A 21930-nucleotide genomic window follows, 5' to 3' on the forward strand; every position below is an offset into this window, starting at 1 on the left:
GAAGAGGCGAGGACCCAGGGGCAGCACAGACCAGCCCACACTGCGATATGTGCGCACTAGGTCCGTGCAGCAGAGCAGGTCTCCAGTTGTCTTGGTTAACCCTTGCCACTGGACCAAGACCTGGCTCTGTTAAGCCCGTGTGGTGGCTGATATGCAATGGCCACCACACGTTAAAAAAATCCACCCACAGGCATCTTCCACCCTTCAAGATTTAGTTCTGGACCTGAAATATTAGGTTCTTCATTGAAACACCTGTGAACTTCTTGGCAAGGAAGGAAGTCATCCTCGACTCGAGGGACTGCCTATGATGATGATGACTGTAGCAAATGGCAAGGGCCACAGGGAACCCATATAGAGAGATAACCCACTTACAATCACAAATCTCTCAACCAGCTAAAAGGAATACGTTTTGTTGGTGAATAGATTATTAATTTAGATGGGCTCCACTTTATTCCCATTAAATGTTGCTACTTGCAGGCAATGTACCTGGAGAGAATAACATAACAGTTTGTGCAGGATTCCCACTATGGTGGTATTTTGCTTTTGTAACAATTTGTGCAAGCTGCAATGCCAAATGTGCAGGAGCCCAGCGTGAAATACCTGGCTAAAGAAAGCCTTGTAAGTGGTGAAATGTAGCACGATAATGTATTTCTGCAACAAGGACGCACTGAATGCCATTGCTGCATCATCATCATCATCATAGGCAGTCCCTCGGAATCGAGGAAGACTTGCTTCCACTCCTGAAGTGAGTTTTTTGGTGGATGAATAGTCCAATATGAGAGCCACAGACTCTGTCACAGGTGGGACAGATAGTCAGTGAGGGACAGGTTTGCCGCACGCTCTTTCCGCTGCCTGCGCTTGATTTCTGCACGCTCTCGGCAATGAGTTTCTGTCCTGTCTGGATGACCTCTGGATAAAGTGGCTGATGGAAGCCTCCAAATTAGCAATGCATTGCTTCAGGGCATGTGTCGCCAAGAATACCCTCATTAAATCTGCAACCCTGTATCAGCCCAAACTGCATCTAACCTCCCCGAGGATGATGCACAGGACAGAGTGCTCGTTCTTATATGAACATAAGAATTAGGAACAGGAGTAGGCCATCTCGCCCCTCGAGCCTGCTCTGCCATTCAACAAGATGATGGCTGATCTGGCCATGGACTCAGCTCCACTTAGCCGCCCGCTTCCCGTAACCCTTAATTCCCTTATTGGTTAAAAACCAATACACTTCAGTTTTATTTTAACAAATGCCTATTATTTCTCACTAACAAACAGGAATAAACCTTCTAAAAAAGGATCTCTTCTTTTATTTTGTCTTACTTCCATGTTTATTTACAGCAGTATAAAACAATCTTCTGCCATTAACCAAATGCTTTAATTGAGTTTGAAAACCCAACTGCTGAAGCAAATGATTTCTCAGTAGCAGCTATTCACTGCCCTAGAAGCCGGGCCAGATGCAACCCAGTGAACCAGCTTGCCGTCTATGCTGTGCAGACATTTGTGTTCTGTTTAAGGTGCTTCCTGTTTCAGTACTGCTCTCCCATCCCCAAAATGCTGCTGCCCATTTGTTTCAGATGAAGCTGAATTAATTTTGCAACATTTGAGGAGACTAATTCGGAAGGTACTGCCATTTGGCAGAAATGACCAGCACCCAGAATTTCATCTGTATAAAAAGGAGGCTAACGTTTCTATAGGGAGAAGTACCATTCAATAATATCTTCACCAGTTTAAACCCATGACACATGCATTTATATTGTATAGGGGTTGGTAGACTGCTCTGTTACTCAGGAACAACAATTTAAAAACATGTGTGCTTGTCTCCCTCTCTTGTCTGTCTGCTTAGCTCCCATACTCAAATTCCTTGTAGATGAATCACTGAAAGTTAACATGCAGGTACAGCAAGCAATTAAGAAAGCAAATGGTATGTTGTCTTTATTACAAGAGGATTTGAGTATAAGAGTAAAGACATCTTACTGCAATTATATAGGGCCCTGGTGAGACCACACCTGGAGTATTGTATTCAGTTTTGGTCTCCTTACCTGAGGAAGGATATAATTGCTATTGAAGGAGTGCAACAAAGGTTCACCAGACTGATTCCTGGGGTGGAGGGATTGTCCAAAGAGGAGAGATCGAGTAGACTAGGCCTATATTCTCTAGAGTTTAGAAGAATGAAAGGTGATCTCATTGAAACATACAAAATTTTTACAGGGCTTGACAGGGTAGATGCAGGGAGGGTGTTTCCCCTGACTGGGGAGTCTAGAACCAGGGGTCACAGTCTCAGAAAAAAGAGTTGGCCATTTAGGACTAAGATGAGAAGAAACTTCTTCACTCAGAGGGTAGTGAATCTTTGGAATTCTCTACCCCAGAGGGCTCTGGAGGCTCAGCTTTGAGTATATAAAAGACAGAGATGGATAGATTTTTGGATATTAAGGGAATCAGTGGATATGGGGATCGGGTGGGAAAGTGGAGTTGAGGTCGAAGATCAGCCATGATCTCATTGAATGGTGGAGCAGGCTTGAGTGGCCAAATGGCCAACTCCTGCTCCTAATTCTTATATTCTTATGTTCTTAAATTTCCTCTGCCTTGCTTTGTCTCTCTTTCTGCTTGTCTGCCTCTCTTTTTGTATAGGACCAGGGTGAGAGGGAGCAGGGAGGTAGGGCTGGGCCACTGGCTGATCATTAAAGCAAGAGCAGGGGAGTTGCCCCCGGTAACCATGTGAGTGTGAATGATGACATGGTTTAGAACAACCCAATCAGATCTGCAAGAGAAGATGGAGAAAGTATTTTTATTTATAGCGATAGGTACCAAAATAGGTGAATTATTTTATTATAATAAATTGTTATATAAACAGCTATAAATGATTATATGGATCAATAACTAAATGACCAGCCCAGGAACCGAGCAGAGGTCAGGAGAAGGCAGCGTCCAGGCTGGTTCAGTCACCAGCTATTACGCTATCTTACCCACAAGCTGTGGCTCAGTGAGCAGCACTCTCGCCTCTGAGTCAGAAGGTTGTGGGTTTAAGTCCCACTCCAGGGACTTGAGCACATAAATCGAGGCTGACACTTCAGTGCAGTGTTGAGGGAGTGCCGCACTGTCGGAGGCGACGTCTTTCGGATGAGAATTTAAACAGAGGCCCCATCTGCTATCTCAGGTGGACATAAAAGATCCCATGGCACTATTTCGACGAAGAGCAAGTGAGTTATCCCCGGTGTCCTGATCAATATTTATCCCTCAATCAACATAACAAAAAACAGATTATCTCATTGTCACATTGCTGTTTGTGGGAGCTTGCTGTGAGCAAGTTTCCACATTGCAACAAGTGGCTACACTCCAAAAGTACTTCATTGGCTGTAAAGTACTTTGAGATGTCCGGTGGTGGTAAAAGATGCTATAGAAATGCAAGTCTTTCTTTCTTTCAAATTGCAAGAATGAGAAACAAATTTGAACTTCTTGATGGTAAAAAATTGAAGGTTAAAAGTTGGATTTTGCCACAACATACTGGGTCATAGTTGCTCATTCAGAGGATTCTTTTATGATTACACAATTAGCAATGACTATTTTGTTATATTGCAGCAAAATAAATTTTTAAAAACTATTTATATAGTGGCTTTCACATCCATAGTGCTTCACCGCCAAATCATGACACTTTTTGTGATGTAGTCACTGTTGTTTGTTGATGAATGCAGCCACCCAGTTGTGCGAGATCTCAGGCTCACTTGTCTTGATAAACTTCCAAAGAGTTGAATTTCCTCATCGAGAAGGATGCCCTGTTTATAGCAGAAGCTATTCCCAGGCAGCCTTAACGGCAGCTTGCTGGGGAGGGTAGCCCTGACACCAGGACTGGGAAGCCCCCTTGCTATCACCTTGTTTAGCAGGCCTTCAAAAGCCCTCTCACTAACGATAGCTATCCTCCCCCACACTCGGGAATTGGTTGACTCCGAACTCACCTTAGAACAAAACACAGCAGAAGTAGCAGCTTTAGACAATTATTCTATAAAACTAAAACACTAAGAATAACCCAATAGAAAGTGTAAAAGTTAAAAAAAAATCAGAAAGAAAAGTAGAGGTAATGAAAAGAAGGGAGCAGAATTTATTTCAGGACTTTGCAGCCAACAGGAAGTGCGGGTGTCACTTTAAGAAATCCCACAATTCTCCCGGCCTTTGTGTGCCCAGTACAAATCACACAGGGAGTGCAGTAAAGGGACAGCGTAAACCTTGGGCAGGTCCCTCCTGCACACCGAAAAAGACCCATCACAGAATATCAGCCCTCACTTCATATTGGAATACGGTTCCCCTTTCATATAAGTGTCCTATTAGAAAAAAGGTACTTCATCCCTAATATTCCTTCTGATAGGTTGGACCATTGTGAGTTTAGGTTCCTATTTAAAATCTAATGAAGCGCTGCACTTTATTTTCACCATCTTGTCAATGCTTGGGCATCAAGACATGAAATACAGCTCTATTTGATATTATCTGGGATTTTAATTCGATAAACACAAACATCTACCTGCCATGTTCTCACTTACAATAAACGATAATTCCGATAGTCTGGGATTTAATCAAGAATAAGTCATCCACTCCCCTACCCAAAATGTTTCTCTGTTTTAAAGCGAGCTATTCCAGTTAGGACAAAGACCTGGTTTAAAAATGTTCAGTGCACTTCACAGAAGACCACATTTGTACAATTACCTCAGAGTAATCTATGTGCATTGGATATCATTTACCAGAAATGGCATAAATTTAATATTATTCTAAAAAGTGTGCCGGTGACAGAGAATTACTGTCCTCAACAGAAGATTAAATACAAACACTAACTGGTCACGTCATATCATTCTTTGCATGTCATCTGAAGGGCCTTGAGAAAATGAAAGCTGCCCTTCCAGTTGCTGATGGATATCAGAAGGAAGTGTCTCGGAGGTGGTTTACTGCCAGCAGCATTAGCAGTGAAGGCACCTCGACAGGTATTTCCAGCAGATACAGGTCTGATGTCACAGCTTCCCTTTCATCCACTGACCAATTCGAGACCATCCAGCCATGCCCTCCCTGTCCTCACACTGCCATCACATAAATTACACTGTTGTTAAACTGCCATCAAATAAATTAATGCTTTCCTGGAACAACGGCACATTAAAAAATGATCAGTGTGTAGTCTAATTACAGGAACTCTGCAAGGGAAATATTCCATTATGAATTTCAATTAAAAACACAAATCCTGAAATGTTGATGGAGAAAATATGACTGTGAAATCACTAGAGATGTATTTTCAAATGACAATTTTCACAACCTTCAAAATAAAATTAAAAAAACACTTATATAGGCTCACTGTAATATTCAAGCCCACATACCTCACACTGTAGTAGGAAGGTCCCTGGAATTGCTGATATCGTATCTGTCAGCACAGACTAAAATAACTGTTTCCTCATGCTTCACACACCTACTGTTAGCTGCCCTAAAGGACCAACTTGCAATGTGACCAACCATATACATCTTTTTAAAGTGTCAGCTGTGCCTCAGTGGGTAGCACTGAGTCATGAAGGTTGTGTGTTCAAGTCCCACTCTTGGGACTTGAGCACAAAAACATCTAGGCTGGCACTCCAGTGCAGTGCTGAGCGAGTGCTGCACTGTTGGAGGTGCTATCTTTCGGATGAGACGTTAAACCGAGGTCCCGTCTGCCCTCTCAGGTGGACATAAAAGATCCCACCGCACTATTTCGAAGAAGAGCAGGGGAGTTATCCCTAGTGTCCCGGCCAATATTTATCGCTCAATCAACATAACAAAAAAAACAGATTATCTGGTCATTATCACATTCCTGTTTGTGGGAGTTTGCTTGTGTGCAAATTGGCTGCCGTGTTTCCCACATTACAACAGTGACTGCACTCCAAAAGTACTTCATTGGCTATAAAGCGCTTTGAGGCATCCGGTGGTCATGAAAGGCGCTATATAAATGCAAGTCTTTCTTTCTTTACTTCACACCTGCAGCATTCAGAAAGTGAACATGATATTTTGTATGCAATGAAATTTGACTTGCCACAACTAAATGCAGGACCTGACTAAATGTTCTGAGCGGTTAAAGACATTTAGACAGTAGCAACTTTATGTTGAGTCACAGAGAGCAGGCTCAGCTTGAGTTTACAGCATTCCCAACATTGACTCCAGAATGAGTCGGCTTGTGCTGCCCGTGAGCCAGACCTGAAGCCGTCTCCTTCAGAACAAAGGTTTCGAACCTGGAGACAGATTGCAAGCTGTACCTGAACAGCTCCACACACTGTGAACATGTGATGAAGATCATTAATGCAGAGAGAGATGAAATGCTTTATGACTGGAGGCAGCATTTCCACTTATTTATGAGGCAGGCTTCACTGCTCTTAATGGAGTAAATAGTGGAAGATTAATAGTTAGATTCACTGTAAGGGGGTAATAATTTTACAGTAACAGAGATAACACACCATCCACTTACAGACCGTGAAATTGGACACTTTCAAAAATAAAAATTCCACAAGCTATTAAACTATTACCTGACTTTTTGCACGAATGTTTCACAATTGACCCACTACCTTTATATGTTGTTTTCTTTGCTTTTCTTTGTTGCAGTTAATCTGAAAAGGAACAAAAACAGAAAATGCTGGAAATACTCAGCGGGTCAGGCAGCATCTGTGGAGAGAGAAACAAAGGTGGATGCAGAAAGCGATCCACTGGTGGGGGAAGACTAGAACTAGAGGGCATGATCTTAGGATAAGGGGCCATCCAGTTAGAACTGAGATAAGATGAAAAATTTCTTCTCTCAGAGGGTTGTAAATCTGTGGAATTTACTGCCTCAGAGAGCTGTGGAAGCTGGGACATTGAATAAATTTAAGACAGAAATAGTCAGTTTCTTAAACGATAAGGGGATAAGGAGTTATGGGGAACAGGCAGGGAAGTGGAACTGAGTCCATGATCAGATCAGCCATGATATTATTGAATGGCGGAGCAGGCTCAAGGGGCTTTATGGCCTACTCCTGCTCCTATTTCTTATGTTTTTCTCCAACTTATCAAGCTCTTGCTCAACCTGCGATTTTAATGCATATGGTACTGACCTTGATCTAACAAAAAATAGGTTTGACATCCGACTTAATCCGAATATGTGCATTGTATCTCTTGATGCCCTCGTACGAGTCCTGAAACATGTTTGCATATTTCTCCAGTAGAGTATCTAGCCAAGACTTAATCATTTCTGTAGTACAGACGCTGTACTAATCCAAACAAAGCACACTTAGCCAATCTTTGCCCAGGAGTGTCGGCCGATTGCAGTATTTTGCTATAATAATAGGTAATCTTGCTTGTTGTCCCTGGTATTATACTGCACACCCCATTTGCCCAAGTGTCTGCAGTGTTTCACCGAATATGTTTTCAGCTTCACTGGGCTCGCTTTGAAATGTCCCTGAAATTCTTGTAATACACATCCTGACCCATTATTGGGCAAACAGCCACTGTATCTATTGTCAATTAATCCAGGGATTATTAAACAGTACTAACTTTCTGAAATCCTGACATAAGGAATGTATTGCCTTGCCCTTCACTGCATATACACCAAAACCTACACAGTTCTGATTGGTTTCCACCCAGTGAAGTCTATGATTATCGTTGGGCCTGCCCTTGGATTTACATGTGGCTGCAATGCGTCCCCTTACTTGGCACCGGTAGGATCTTGCCCACTTGAACCAACAATGTTGTGCGGTGTGGTTGCCATTACATCTATGACATCTATTCTTCTTGGTTTCCGAGAAGGGCTCAGAAACCAGGGCTCACACTCTTCTGCATTTCTACAGCCGTGTGGCTGTGAACTGCTACTACTGCCGGTAATGGGTGAAATTCCTTATTTTTTTTTCTTACATCTCCATGGAGGTAGCTATCTTGCAAGCTTTCTCCAAAGAGAGATCATCCATACCTAACAATTTTCACTGGATGCATTCATCCGTTAGTACACATACAAATTTATCTCAAAGAGCCCTATCGAGGAATCCACTAAAATTGCAGCGTAGAGATAATTTTCTGATGGCAATAATGTATTCACTGATGGTTTCATCAGGCCTTTGGTTTCCCATTGCAAATTTATAGATCGCCGCTATTTCTAAAGGTTGTGGATCAAAATGATTCTCCAATATCTGAAGTATGTCTGAGAATGAAACATCTTTAACCTTTCTTGGGGTTAACAGATTCACTAAGATATTATAATTCTTTGCTCCAATCATCACTGACAAAATAGCTTTCATCTTCTCCTGAACTGCTTGATTCCTGCTGGGACTTCATTGACGTCATTGATGTCATTAGCTTTAATAAACCTTTCCAATCTTTCACTGTAGGATCTAAACGATTCCATATTCTTGACAAAAGCTCCCAAATTACTGACATAACTTGTTGTCACATCCATGTTGCCTTCTTAGCTTAATAGCCATTAATCACTCCAAGTTATTTGGAATTGCTTTCCAATTACTCTAAATGGCTTTCCACAAGCTCTTTCTATCAGTTCAACACTGTCAATATGGACAAAAAAATGGTACTGCCAGATTCTCATTCGGGAACCACACTGCCGGTACATCTTCTCACCATGCTCCACTTGCAGTTGCCTTCTCATGCAATGAAATTCCACCAAAGTTTCATCACGAAGATAATCCCAATCTTGTCGGAATTTTTGTTGTGTACCTGCGTCATGGGGTCTTTGCTTAAGAATTCACAGCTACACATTTGCTGTAAAGAACTAGCTACTTTATTAGCAAAGGTTTAAGAATCAAACGGAACCCAACAGGTTCACATCAGCACGCCTCATCGTGGAGAATCTTGACTCAATTAACTGGGGTTTTAAGAACATAAGAAATAGGAGCAGGATTAGGCCATTTGGCTCTTCGAGCCTGCTCCGCCATTCAATAAGATCATGGCTGATCTCATCTTGGAATCAGCTCCATTTCCCTGCCCGCTCCCCATAACCCTTCACTTCCTTATCATTCAAAAATCTGTCTATCCGCACTTTAAATATATTCAATGACCCAGCCTCCACAGCTCCCTGGGGCAGAGAATTCCACAGATTTACAGCCCTCTGAGAAAAGAAATTCCTGCTCATCTCAGTTCTAAATGGGCAGCCCCTTATTCTTAAACTATGCCCCTAGTTCTAGATTTCCCCACGAGTGGAAACTTCTCACTGTATCTAACTTGTCGAGCCCCCTAAGTATCTTATATGTTTCAATAAGATCACCTCTTATTCTTCTAAACTCCAACCTGCTCAACCTATCTTCATAAGTCAACCCCTTCATCTTAGGAATCAACCTTGTGAACCTCCTCTGAACTGCATCCAATGCAAATATATCGCTCCTTAAATCAGGAGACCAAAACAGTACGCCGTACTCTAGGTGTGGCCTCACCAATACCCTGTACAGTTGTAGCAGGATTTTTCTGCTTTTATACTCCATCCCCTTTGCAATAAAGGCCAACATTCTATTTGCCTTCCTGATTACTTGCTGTACCTGCATACTAACTTTTTGTGTTTCACTTACGAGGACCCCCAGGTCCCTCTGTACTGCAGCATTTTAAAATCTCTCTATTTAAATAATAATTAGCTTTTTTATTTTTCCTGCCAAAGTTGATAACCTTAAACTTTCCCACATTATACTCCATCTGCCAAATCTTTGCCTACTCACTTAGCCTGTCTATATCCTTTTGCAGATTCTTTGTGTCCTCCTCACAACTTGCTTTCCCACCCATCTTTGTGTCATCAGCAAACTTGGCTACATTACACTCGGTCCCTTCATCCAAGTCATTAATATAGATGGTAAATAGTTGAGGCCCCAGCACTGATCCCTGTGGAAGCCCACTAGTTATTGTTTGCCAACCGGAAGATGACCCATTTATCCCGACTCTTTGTTTTCTGTTAGTTAGCCAATCCTCTATCAATGCCAATATATCACCCCTAACCCCGTGACTTCTTATCTTGTGCGGTAACCTCTTAAGTAGCATCTTATCGAATGCCTTCTGGAAATCCGAATACACCACATCCTCTGGCTTCCCCTTATCCACCCTGCTCATTACATCCTCAAAGAACTCCAGCAAATTTGTCCAACATAATTTCCCTTTCATAAAAACATGCTGACTCTGCTTGACTACATTATGATTTTCCAAATGTCCTGCCACTGCTTTCTTAATAATGGATTCCAGCATTTTCCCAACGACAGATGTTAGGCTAACCGGTCTATAGTTTCCTGCTTTCTGTCTCCCTTTTTTTTTTAAATAGGGGCATTACATTTGCAGTTTTCCAATCCGCTGGGACCTCTCCAGATTCCAGGGAATTTTGGTAGATTACAACCAATGCATCCACTATCTCTGCAGCCACTTCTTTTAAGACACTAGGATGCAGGCCAATGAGGCCCATGGGACTTATCCACCTTTCGTCCCATTATTTTACCAAGTACTTTTTCTTTAGTGATAGTGATTGTTCCACCCTCGCTATACTCTCTTGATTATCTATTATTGGGATGTTTTTAGTATCTTCTACCATGCAGACCGATACAAAATATTTGTTCAAAGTCTCTACCATTTCTCTGTTCCTCATTATTAATTCCCCAGTCTCATCCTCTAAGGGACCAACATTTACTTTAGCTACCCTCTTCCTTTATATATACCTGTAGAAACCCTTCCTGTCTGTTATTTATGGGGCCGAAATTGGTGAAGGCCAAGGGCCGCCCAAGTGCCGCCCAAAGGACCGCCGATGGCCGCTGAGATACCTGATGGTACTTTGGGCGGGTGTTTCGGCAAAAAGTCCTTTGAAAGGGCACCCGGCGGCAAAAGAGGGACTTACGCCATCAATCTGGGCGACAGCGGGCAGGAGCTCTCATTCTCAGCGGCAGAGACACTTGCCGCCCACGTGCCGCCAAGGATGGAATCGGGCCCAAGGAGGATCGAGCAGCTGGAAATAAAAATCATCAAAAAAAACATCAGAACATCTTCAGGGGACCCCATCCAGGTAAGTTGCTGTAAATACATTTTTTAAAGATGTTTACTAAGCTTTTCTTGCAGGTCTTCATACCTACCATTGGGGATAGACCAGCTTCCTCGCAGCGGTCCTGGCGCCGACTCCCGCCTGCACCAATCTGGCATCTCGATGGGCGGGAGGTCACTTGTGCCACTTGTCCATCTGCTGACGTCAGCAGGCGGTTCCTGGTGGTTATCCTCTCCCGCTTGCTCCAGACCAAATGGAAACTCGCACAGGGCGGAACCCGAGGAGGAATATCGGCGGATCTCAGCGGCAGTGGGCGGTAAGGCCATCAATTTCAGCCCCTGTATTTCTTGCCAGTTTATTCTCATAATCCATATTCTCTCTCTTTATTATTTTTTTAGTCATTCTTTGTTGGTTTTCAAAAATTTCCCAGTCCTCTGGCCTCCCACGAGTCTTGGAAACATTATATGCCATTGTTTTCAATTTGATACCATCCTTTACTTCCTCAGTTAGCCACGGATGGGTCTCCCTTCTCTTAAAGTCTTTCCTTCTCGCTGGAATATATTTTTGTGAAGAGTTATGAAATATCTCCTTAAATGTCTGCCACTGCTCATCAACCGTCTTACACTTTAATCTATTTTCCCAGTCCACTTTTGCCAACTCTGCCTTCACACCTTTGTAGTCTCCTTTATTTAAGCTTATGTTACTGGTTATACATCGTTTTCCAGTCATGAGCCCAATCTCCCAACACGTTAAGATCTGCCTGAAGCAGACGAGCATCATCTACAGTCCCAACACTCGCACAGATCGTAGTATCATCTGCAGAACATGCCCTCAACACCGACATCCAGATCATTCATAAAAATAGTAAAGAGCAATGATCCCAACATCGATCCCTGTGGGTGACCCACCTCCAAACAGGTCCAAATCCATCTATACTAATTATACCTGCGTCCTGCCAGACAATTCTCAATCCAGCTCAATATATTACCGCTAATACCAGAGGCTCTGATCTTAGAGTACCCTTGTACGGTACCTTATCAAAGCATTTTGGAAGTCTAAGTAGACAATGTCGACTGGGCTTCCCTCATCTACTAACCTTGTAACTTCTTCAAAAAAATACAATTAGGTTTGTAAGACATGACCCCCTTTGTATGAAGCCTTGCTGGGTGTCCCATATCTGTCCCTCTCTATCCAAGCATTCATATATTACATCCCTAATAATTCTCTCAACCATCTTACTTATTAATGATATCGAACTAATGGGCCTGTAGTTACCCAGGTCCATCTTGTCACCTTTTTAATGATGGGGACTACATTAGCCTCCTTCCAGTCTATGGGAACCATTCCAGAGTGCAGTGAGCTGTTCAAAATACAGGCCAGGGGCTCACATAACACACGTCCCATCTCCCGGAGGACCCTCGGGTGGATATCATCTGGCCCGGCTGCTCTATCTATTTTCAAGCTCTTAATTCTTTCTAAAACAATATGTCATCTATGTTAATATTACTAGTTTTGTTAGTAAACTCATTAATTTCTAATAGTTGAGCATTATCTTCAAGAGTGAAGACTGATGCAAAGTACTCGTTTAATATTGCTGCCATACCCACTAAGTCCTTTTTAACCTGTCCTTGAACACCCTTCAATGGCCCAATACACTCATAGACCAGGGGAGTGAAATTACCCTGTACCCCGATTGGGTGCGGTAACCATCTGGGGGCGGGACTTTCTGCACCCTGCGCAGAAGTCCCGCCCCCACCGCTGAATTCAGCTTCCCGCCCCTCAAAGGATGCAGAGCACAATCTCATGCGCTCCACTTAAATATTGGGATAACCGAAGCCATTGTCTTCAGTTCCCAGCACAAACTCTGTTCCCAAGCCACTGACTCCATCCCTCTCCCTAGCATCTGTCTATGGCTGAACCAGACTGTTCACAACCTTGATGTCATATTTAACCCGGAAATGAGCTTCCCACCACATAGCCGGGCTATAACTAAAACCGCCTATTTCCAACTCAGGAACATTGCCCGTCTTCGCCCTTGCTTCAGCTCATCTGCTTCTAAAACCCTCATCCATGTCTTTGTTACCTCGAGACTTGACTATTCCAGCATACTCCTGGCTGGCCTCCCACATTCTACTCTACATAAAGTTGAGGTCATCCAAAACTCGGCTGCCCATGTCCGAACTCGCACCAAGTCCCGCTCATGCATCACCCCTGTGCTCGCTGACCTACTTTGGCTTCTTGTTAAGCAATGCCTCGATTTTAAAATTCTCATCCTTGTTTTCGCAACCCTCCATGACCTCGCCCCTCCCTATCTCTGTAATCTCGTTCAGCCCCACAACACCCCTGAGATATCTGCGCTCCTCTAATTCTGTCCTCCTGAGCATTCCCGATTTTAACCACTCAACCATTGGTGGCCGTGCTTTCAGCTACCTGGGCCCTAAGCTCTGGAACTCCCTCCCTAAACCTCTCTACCTCTCTTTCCTCCTTTGAGATGCTCCTTAAAACCTACCGCTTTGACCAAACTTTTGGTCACCTGCCCTAATTTCTCCTTATGTGACTCGGTGTCAAATTTTGTTTTATAACACTCCTGTGAAGCGCCTTGAAATGCTTTACTACATTAAAGACACAATATAAATACAAGTTGTTGGTTTTGTTAATGAAACAGCATAAAAGGAGGCCATTTGGTCCACTGTGCTTATGCCAGCTCTTTGAAAGAGCTATCCAATTAGTCCCACTCCCCTGTCCTTTCCACATAGACCTACAAATTGTTGCCCATCAGGTATTTATCCAATTCCCTTTTGAATGTTATTATTGAATCTGCTGCTACCACAATTTCATCCAGTGCTTTCCAGATCATAAAAACTTGCTGCGTAAAAAAATCTTTCCTCAGGTCGTTTCTGGTTCGTCTGCCAATCACCTTCAATCTGTGTCCTCTGGTTACCGACCCTTCTGCCACTGGAAACAGTTTTTCCTTATTTACTCTATCAAAACCCTTCATGATTTTTAACATCTCTATCAGATCTCCCCTTAACCTTCCCTGCTCTGAGGAGAACAACCCCAGCTTCTCGAGACTGTCCACATAACTGAAGTCCCTCATCCCTGGTACCATTTTAGTAAATCTTCTCTGCACCCTCTCCAAGGCCTTGACATCCATCCTAAAGTGTGGTGCCCCAGTTTAGTCACAATATTCCAGCTGGGGCCTAACCAATAATTTATAAAGGTTTAGCATAACTTCCTTGCTTTTATACCCCATTCCTCTATTAATAAAGCCAAGTATCCCACAGGCTTTTTAAACAGCCGTCCCAACGTGATCTGCCACCTTTAAAAGATTTGTGTAAGTACACCCCCAGGTCTCCCTGTTCCTGGACCTCTTTTAAAATTGTATCATTTAGTTTACGTTGCCTCTCCCTATTCTTCCTACCACAATACATCACATCCCACTTCTTTCTGTTAAACTGTATCTGACATGTGTTTGCCCATTTCACCAGTCCATCTATGTCCTCCTGAAGACAGTTGTAAAGTATTCAATTAATACCTTAGCCATGCCCTCTGCCGCCCCAAGATGATCCCCTTTTTACTCGGTAATCGGCCCCACCCAACCTTTGACGACCCTTTTTCTATATGTTAAAAAAGGACTGTCACTATTCTCCTCATTGTTTACTACATTTCTAAATGTCATGTCATCTGCAGACTTTGAAATGATGCACTGTGTACCCAAGTCCAGTTTATTACTATCAGAAAGAGCAGTGGTCCTAATACCGACCCCTGGGGAACACCATTGTAAACCTCCCTCCAGTCTGAAAAACAACCGTTCACCACTGCTCTCTGTTTTCTGTCCCTTCGCCAATTTCATATCCATGCAGCCACTGCCCCTTTAATCCCATGGGTTTATTTTGCTAACAAGACTATTATATGGTACTTTATCAAATGCCTTTTTAAAGTCCACGTACACATTAACCGCATTCGCCTCATTCACTCTGTCTGTTAATTCATCAAAGAACTCGATAAAGTTAGTCAATCGTGATTTGCCTTTAACAAATCCGTGTTGACTCAATTATTAGTTCATACTTTTCCAAATGCCGCTTTATTTTGTTGTGGAGTATTGTCTCTACAAGTACCCCCACAATCGGCGTTAGGCTGACTGGCCTGTCGTTGCCCAGTTAATCCCGCTCCCATGTTTTGAACAGGGATGTAACAGTTCCAATCCTCCAGTCCTCCCACATGTAAAAAGGGTTGGGAGATTGTGGCCAGAGCCTCTGCTATCTCCACCCTGACTTCCCTCAGTAACCAAGGATGCATCCCATCCGGACCGGGTGACTTTTCGACTTTGAGCACTGCCAACCTTTCAAGTACCTCCTCTTTATCTATTTTTATCCAATTTAATTTCTCTACTGCCTCCTCCTTTACTGCCACATTGGCAGCATCCTCTTCTCCAGTGAAGACAGATGCAAAGTTTCATTTAATACGACAGCCATACCCTCTGCCTCCACAACAAGATCTCCTTTTTGGTCGCTAATTGGCCCCATCCTTCATTTAACTACCGTTTTACTGTTTATGGGGTCATAATTGGGTTGTGGACACGGCCGTTACCGCTGGCAGCAGGCGGCAAATAGGTGGCAAAGGCCGACCGTCGTCGGTAAGCGACGTCCACGCCCCGGATGAAACTGAGTCGGCTCTTTGGCAGAGGCACCAAGAGGTAACGCTGTGCCGGTTAAGACCACCCACGTGGTGACGTCGTCCAGCGTACAATGCCTCTTTGACGCCTCTGTCGCGACATTTGCTTTGTATGGCTGCTGTACTGGCAGAATGGCCCAGAAAGGAAGGTAAGTTTTTCTCTCTATTTATTTCTGCATGTTTTCATTAGTTTTAAGAATGGGAAAGTGTGTGTGGATCGAAGAAGTTTTAGTTATTGCTTTCTTCCTGTTTTTCCCTAGCATGGCGACAGCCTCCTGATGCGGAATTGAGTCGGCCTCCTGAGCTCCCGCACCGTTAGCGCCGAGGATCGGTGTGCAACGTCACTTTTAGTGCTGTTCTCCCATCGTCGGGAGTTAAAACTGAATTCAGCAATTTGAGCCTGTACTCAACACCCGGCGGGGGCTAAAATCAGCACTCAGGCAGTAACACCACCTCAGAATCGGCCATAACCAACTTCAACCCCTATATGTTTATAAAGGACTTTGGGGTCCCTTTTATGTTAGCCGCTAATCTATTCCCATACTCTCTCTTTGTCCCTCTTGTTTCCTTATTCAGTTCCCCTCTGTACTTTCAGTATTCAGCTAGATTCTACTTTATTTATCAGGAACGTCCTTTTCTGTTTCACTTTAATCTCTATACCATCCAGAGAGCTCTAGCTTTGGATGTCCATCCTTTCCCCCTTGTGGGAATGGGTCCAGTCTGTACCTGAACTATCTCCTCTTTGAAGGCCTCCCATTGCACATTTGCTGTTTTACCTGTCAATCTGTGATTCCAATCCACCCGGACCCAATCCCCTTTCAACTCCCAGAAATTAGCTCCCCTTCAGTGGAGTACTTTCACATTTGATTTTTCCTTGTCGTTTAGCATAACTTCTCTAAACCTAATGATATTATGATCACTGTTGCCCAAATGCTCTCCCACTGAAACATGCTCCACTTGCCCCACTTCATTCCCCAGAACGAGATTCAGCACTGCTTCCTTCCTCATTGGGCTGGAAACACACTGACCAAGAAAGTTCTCCTGTACACATTTCAGGAATCAGTCCCCGCTTTGCCCTTTACACTGTTACTATCCCAGTCTACATTAGGATCATTGAAGCCCCCCATCATCACTACTCTTCGGGATGGATTTTAGTCTTTTAGGATTTTGGGGCATTAATGATGGTGGGGTGGCCCTGATACCGCCCGGGAACAGTTTGCGCCTCAGTCAGCAAAATTGGGCGGCTGGGCCCTGAGTGTGGGGCGGGGCAGTAAGGGAGGTGCTACACACCTCTCTTAGGGTGCTAGGCCTGCCGAGCATGTGAAAATCCCGAACTAAAGAGCCGGACCAGGAGTGCTCTGAGAGAGGCCCGGGGAGAAATAAAACCTCAAAATAACCACCAAAAACATTCCCAATACCTAGCCCATGACACCACAACATAAATCGCCAAAATAGAAAAGAAAAACCAATCACACTTACCTGAGGTGGACATTACTTACCTCACTGCAGCCACTACAGCTCGGACCGCCTGCTTTTACAGACGTTCCCAGCAGGGCACGCTGCGGGGCGTATGGTCGGGCGAGGGTCAAAAACTGAGCTGGTGTGACCAGAGGCGTTGCACACAGGCTAGTCATGTCCGGGCGGTAATCCTCCGCACCCCACTGAAACCGGCCCCGAAAACCCCAGCGAGGCACTGGAGGCTGGCCGCTCGCCCAGCTTTATACTCCTTTATACCCCCGGTATACCCCTTTGTACCACCCTTACCCCCGTTATACTCCCTTATACAACCCTTACCCCCGGTGTAACCCTTTGTACCACCCTTACCCCGTTATACTCCTTTATACCACCCTTCCCCCCGTTATACCCCTTTGTACCACCCTTACCCCCGTTATATCCCTTTATACGCCCTTATCCCTGTTATATCCCTTTATACCCCCGTTATACTCTTTATAGCACCCTTACCCCCGTTAAACTCCTTTATACCCCGTTATCCCCGTTATACTCCTTTGTACCACCTGTAGGGTCTCTTATATTCTTAGTAGTTGACAAGACTCGAGTCTGGTGGTAGTATCCAGGCAAACTTTATTGGCTCAGTTACATTCAGTTACATCTTGCAGTTACTAAGAATAAAGCGCGCTCTACCGCGTGTTACAGCTTCAGTTATAGTCGTGAACATGAGGTCGTCCCATTCCCTGATTGGTCCCCTTGCTGTTACTGGGGTCAGTTTGTCGACTCTGGACTGGCCGCTGGCTATGACCCAGCTGTCCATTGCAGATAGCAATCGCCTTGGTCATGATGTGATTACCACATCATGCCCCTTCCTCCTGCTGTTCACTGTTTCGCAGCATGTTCCTGTTCTCTGGTCGGAACAGCGCTTAACCCTGTGACTGTGCTTTGGCCCCAACCACACTGCAACCTTTTCCATTGTTAGTGAGCATGTACACAGCACACAGCTACTCTATAATTATAAATTAATCAGGTCCCAGTTAATCAGGTCCCACAATCCCCCATTTGATTCCCTCCTTAGCCGGAATCATAACGCCCCGATTATATATATATCCTCTTCTTCAGGTGCAGAAGTGGATCGCGAAAGCCCCCTTCCACATTCCTTATTCTGGGGTTAGTCGTTGTCATCATACGCACAGCCAAACATCTAATCAAAGCAAACAAACAGTGTAATGCTACTATTACAGCAAATACAAATATAATTCCTTGTACCAATGAGCTGCCCACGGAGCCTAGCCATCCTGTGGCCCAGCCCCACAGTGTGGTAACAGGGGGGTTGTTTCAGATGTTCTATCTCCTTTTTGATGTGGTCTGTTAGGTTGGTGATATCCTCGGAACTATCCGGGATATACGTGAAACATTCGGTGCCGATCAAGGCACATGTCCCTCCCCTCTCTGCCAGGATAAAGTCAAAGGCCATTTGGTTTTGTAAGGCCACTGTGCGAATGGCCACCATTTCAACGTTTATTTTAAGTAGGGCTCCCGCGGTGTCATTAGCCACCTTTTCCAGGATGGATGTCATGTTAATGGACTCCCTTGCTAATTTACCAGTTCCATACCAAGGAACCAGAATGGCGAAGAACCTTTCATTCTCCCTAATCACCCGTTTACTCCTTTGTGGAGAAAACAACCCTGGAAGGGAAGTAGAGTGGCAAATGTAGGGTATCATATAACCCAAATAACAAGATCTGGTCCAGTTCTGTGGCAACCAGGAATAAGCCCTGTGGCCGCAAATAAAGTAGGTACCGTTGTATGGGGAATATCGGCCACCTCCTATCACTACCCATCCTTGTGTAAAGTTCCGTCCCGGGGTGGTCTTATTCGGGAACTGCAGGAAGCTCTGCATGCTTCCTTTCATCACATTCACGTTTTGCCTACATGTACTATTCCCCATTCCCTGCCCTCCGGTTTGGTTTCTGATCAGACATACCGACCCTTGTGGCCTTCCTATCCCTGAGGTGTTAGTGAGGACCAATAACAGGGGTTTTAGGGTCTGGTTATACTTGGGCTGATACCACTCCAAAAAGGTGTTTAACCCATAACCCGCCGAACACCATTCGGCCTTTGGTCATTTTACGTCTTCCCCCAGACTATTGGTCCTGTTCCCGTTCGTACGGTTCTGATTAAAAAAAACATTCCGCCATCTCAGATTCATTGAGGGGGACCGGTCTCAAAGGAAGTCCTCCCTTTGAATGGATTGGTACCTGCGCACATACCCAACAACTGGAGATGTTGGCGTCCTTAGCATAGCTAATTGACATATACATAAAAGTATTTACATGTAGCTCCATGTTACACAGGGGAAGGGTCAGACCCACGAGTACAATCAATCCAAACATTTTGTTGAGTTCAAAAGTTCAGTTCTTTTAGTCTGTTTCCGATAAGGCTGTCCATTTAACGTGTGAGGCATGGATCCAAGCCTCCTTCCCTTGGATTTTAACCGCCGATCGGGTCATCAGTAACACTTGGTACGGTCCTTCTCACTTGGCTCCCAGCGGTTCTTTGTGTATTTTCTTTACGTATACCCAAACTCCTGGGACTATATCGTGTCCTCCCTCCGGGGGCTCCCCCCAAGCCGCTTTTACCTGTTGGGAAGCAGAACTGATAGCATTTGTTCAATTCTGGCAATATTCCAACAATGTGTCACTCATCAGGTGACAGTCTGCTTTTCGCAGATCGATGGTCCCCGGGAGAGACATTGGTCTCCCGGTGATCACCTCAAAAGGGCTTAAGCCCGTGGTTCGGTTTGGGATGACCCTGATGCTACACAAGACCATTGGGAGTGCTTGAGGCCACGGGATCCCCTCTTGGTGGTACTTGGCCAGTCGTTGTTTCAAAGTCCGATTCATACGCTCCACTTGGCCTGACGACTGGGTGATAAGGGCAATGTAGATTCCATGTGATGTTGAGCAATCTGCAGAACTCTCGGCACACGGCTCCCGTAAAATGGGTCACTGATCAGAGTCAATACTTGTGGGGACTCCCCATCCAGGTATATAGTCTTTACACAGCACCTTAGCCGTGTGCGTGGCGGTGCTCCTTCGGGTGGGTACGGCTTCCACCCACCTAGAGAATGGATCCACAATCACTAAGATGTCTGTATACCCCTGACATGGGGGCAATGAGATGTAATCTACTTGTAAATCTCGGAAAGGCCCTGCCGGGGCCGGAGGTCGGAGAAGGGGCATTGTAGTGGAGGGCCCAGGGTTATTTTTCTGGCAAGTGACGCACCTGTCCACTGTGGCTTGAGCGTGTTTCCTAAAACCCCGGCCCCACCAGCTCTTCTGGCATCAAGCCGTCATTTGTTGGGGCGCTAAGTGCCCCCAGGAGTGTATTTATTGGGCCAAAAAAGGCATTAGCGCTTGTGGTGCCACTGGATTTCCTGTCTCAGGCTGCCTCCACATTCCATCCGTCCATAGCTTTATCCCTTCACTTATCCATTCCCATTTTTCCATCCGGAGACATTCCTCCTGCATTTTTGCCAGATCCTGTGTCAGCGTTCGGGTCCCCAGTTGACATACAAGGATGCCCTTCTCTGGTTCCATTAAGGCGGCTTCCTTAGCTGCCTGGTCGGCCCGTGTGTTCCCTTTAGCCTCATCTGTATTCTCCTTCGTATGGGCCTTGCATTTCAGGATAGATACCTCCTCTGGCAGCAGTAATGCTTCAAGTAGGTCGCGGACTTCCATCCCATTCCGTATTGGGGTTCCTGCTGCAGTCAAGAATCCTCTCTTCCACCATAACTGGCCGAAGTCATGTGCCACCCCAAAAGCGTACCTGGAATCCGTGTATATATTAGCTGTTTGTCCCTCGGCTACCCTGCAGGCTTCGGCCAGTGCTCTTAATTCGGCCTGCCGAGCGGAGGTTCCGGCGGGGAGCCCCCCCTTCCTTACTACCTCGTGCAGCGTCGTGACTGCCCAGCCCGCCTTCCGGATTCCATGCTCCACAGATGAGGATCCGTCCATAAATAGGATCAAGTCCGGATTGGGTAACGGCTTTTCGGCTGCCGCAGCGGCTCCTTCTGCTTTTTCTAACATGCCCACACAGTCGTGCTGGTCTTCATACCCTTCTTCAGGCAGGGGGAGCATGGATTAACTGGGCTAGCTCATACAATATGCAGGTTTGGAGCTTCCAGGACTGTTGTCCATCTGGTCCATTGGGCAGAGGTCACCTGGGTGACCCGGTTCATGGATAGCATAGCATGTACTGTATGAGGACACTTGATTATCAGTTTCTGGTCTAAGACTAATCCCGTCGTTACTATTACTGCTCGGCATGCAGCTTCCATGGCCCTCAGGCAACTTCCCCATCCGAGAGCCATTGTGTCCAGTTTCGCCGAGTAGTATCCGAGGGGCCTCTGTTGGTCCCCATGTTCTTGAGTCAGGATAGCAGTCATGTATCCTTCTTTTGCATGCACGAATAGGGTGAAGGGCCTCCTGGTATCCAGGATCCCTAGGGCGGGTGCCATGCACAGGGCCTGTTTCAGTTTTTCAAACGCCTCCTTTTGCTCCTCAGCCAGGGTGATAGCTTCTTTTGAGGTCTGTTTTCCTTTTAGCAGGTCATTCAATGATTGTGCCAATTGCGTGTAGGCGTCCACCTAGTTACTACTAAAATTGCACAGACCCAAGAAGGATCGAAGTTCCTGGATCGTGGCGGCTGTTTAGCCCACGAATCGCCTCGTTCCGACCCTGGGGCAGTCCCTGCTCTCCTAGGTAAATTACTTCTTCCTGGGCTATCTGGGCCTTGGCCATACTGGCCTTGTATCTCTTTTCGACGAGGTGGTCCAATAA

This window comes from Pristiophorus japonicus, chromosome 11, assembly GCF_044704955.1.
Source record: "Pristiophorus japonicus isolate sPriJap1 chromosome 11, sPriJap1.hap1, whole genome shotgun sequence".
NCBI classification, from domain to species: domain Eukaryota; kingdom Metazoa; phylum Chordata; class Chondrichthyes; family Pristiophoridae; genus Pristiophorus; species Pristiophorus japonicus.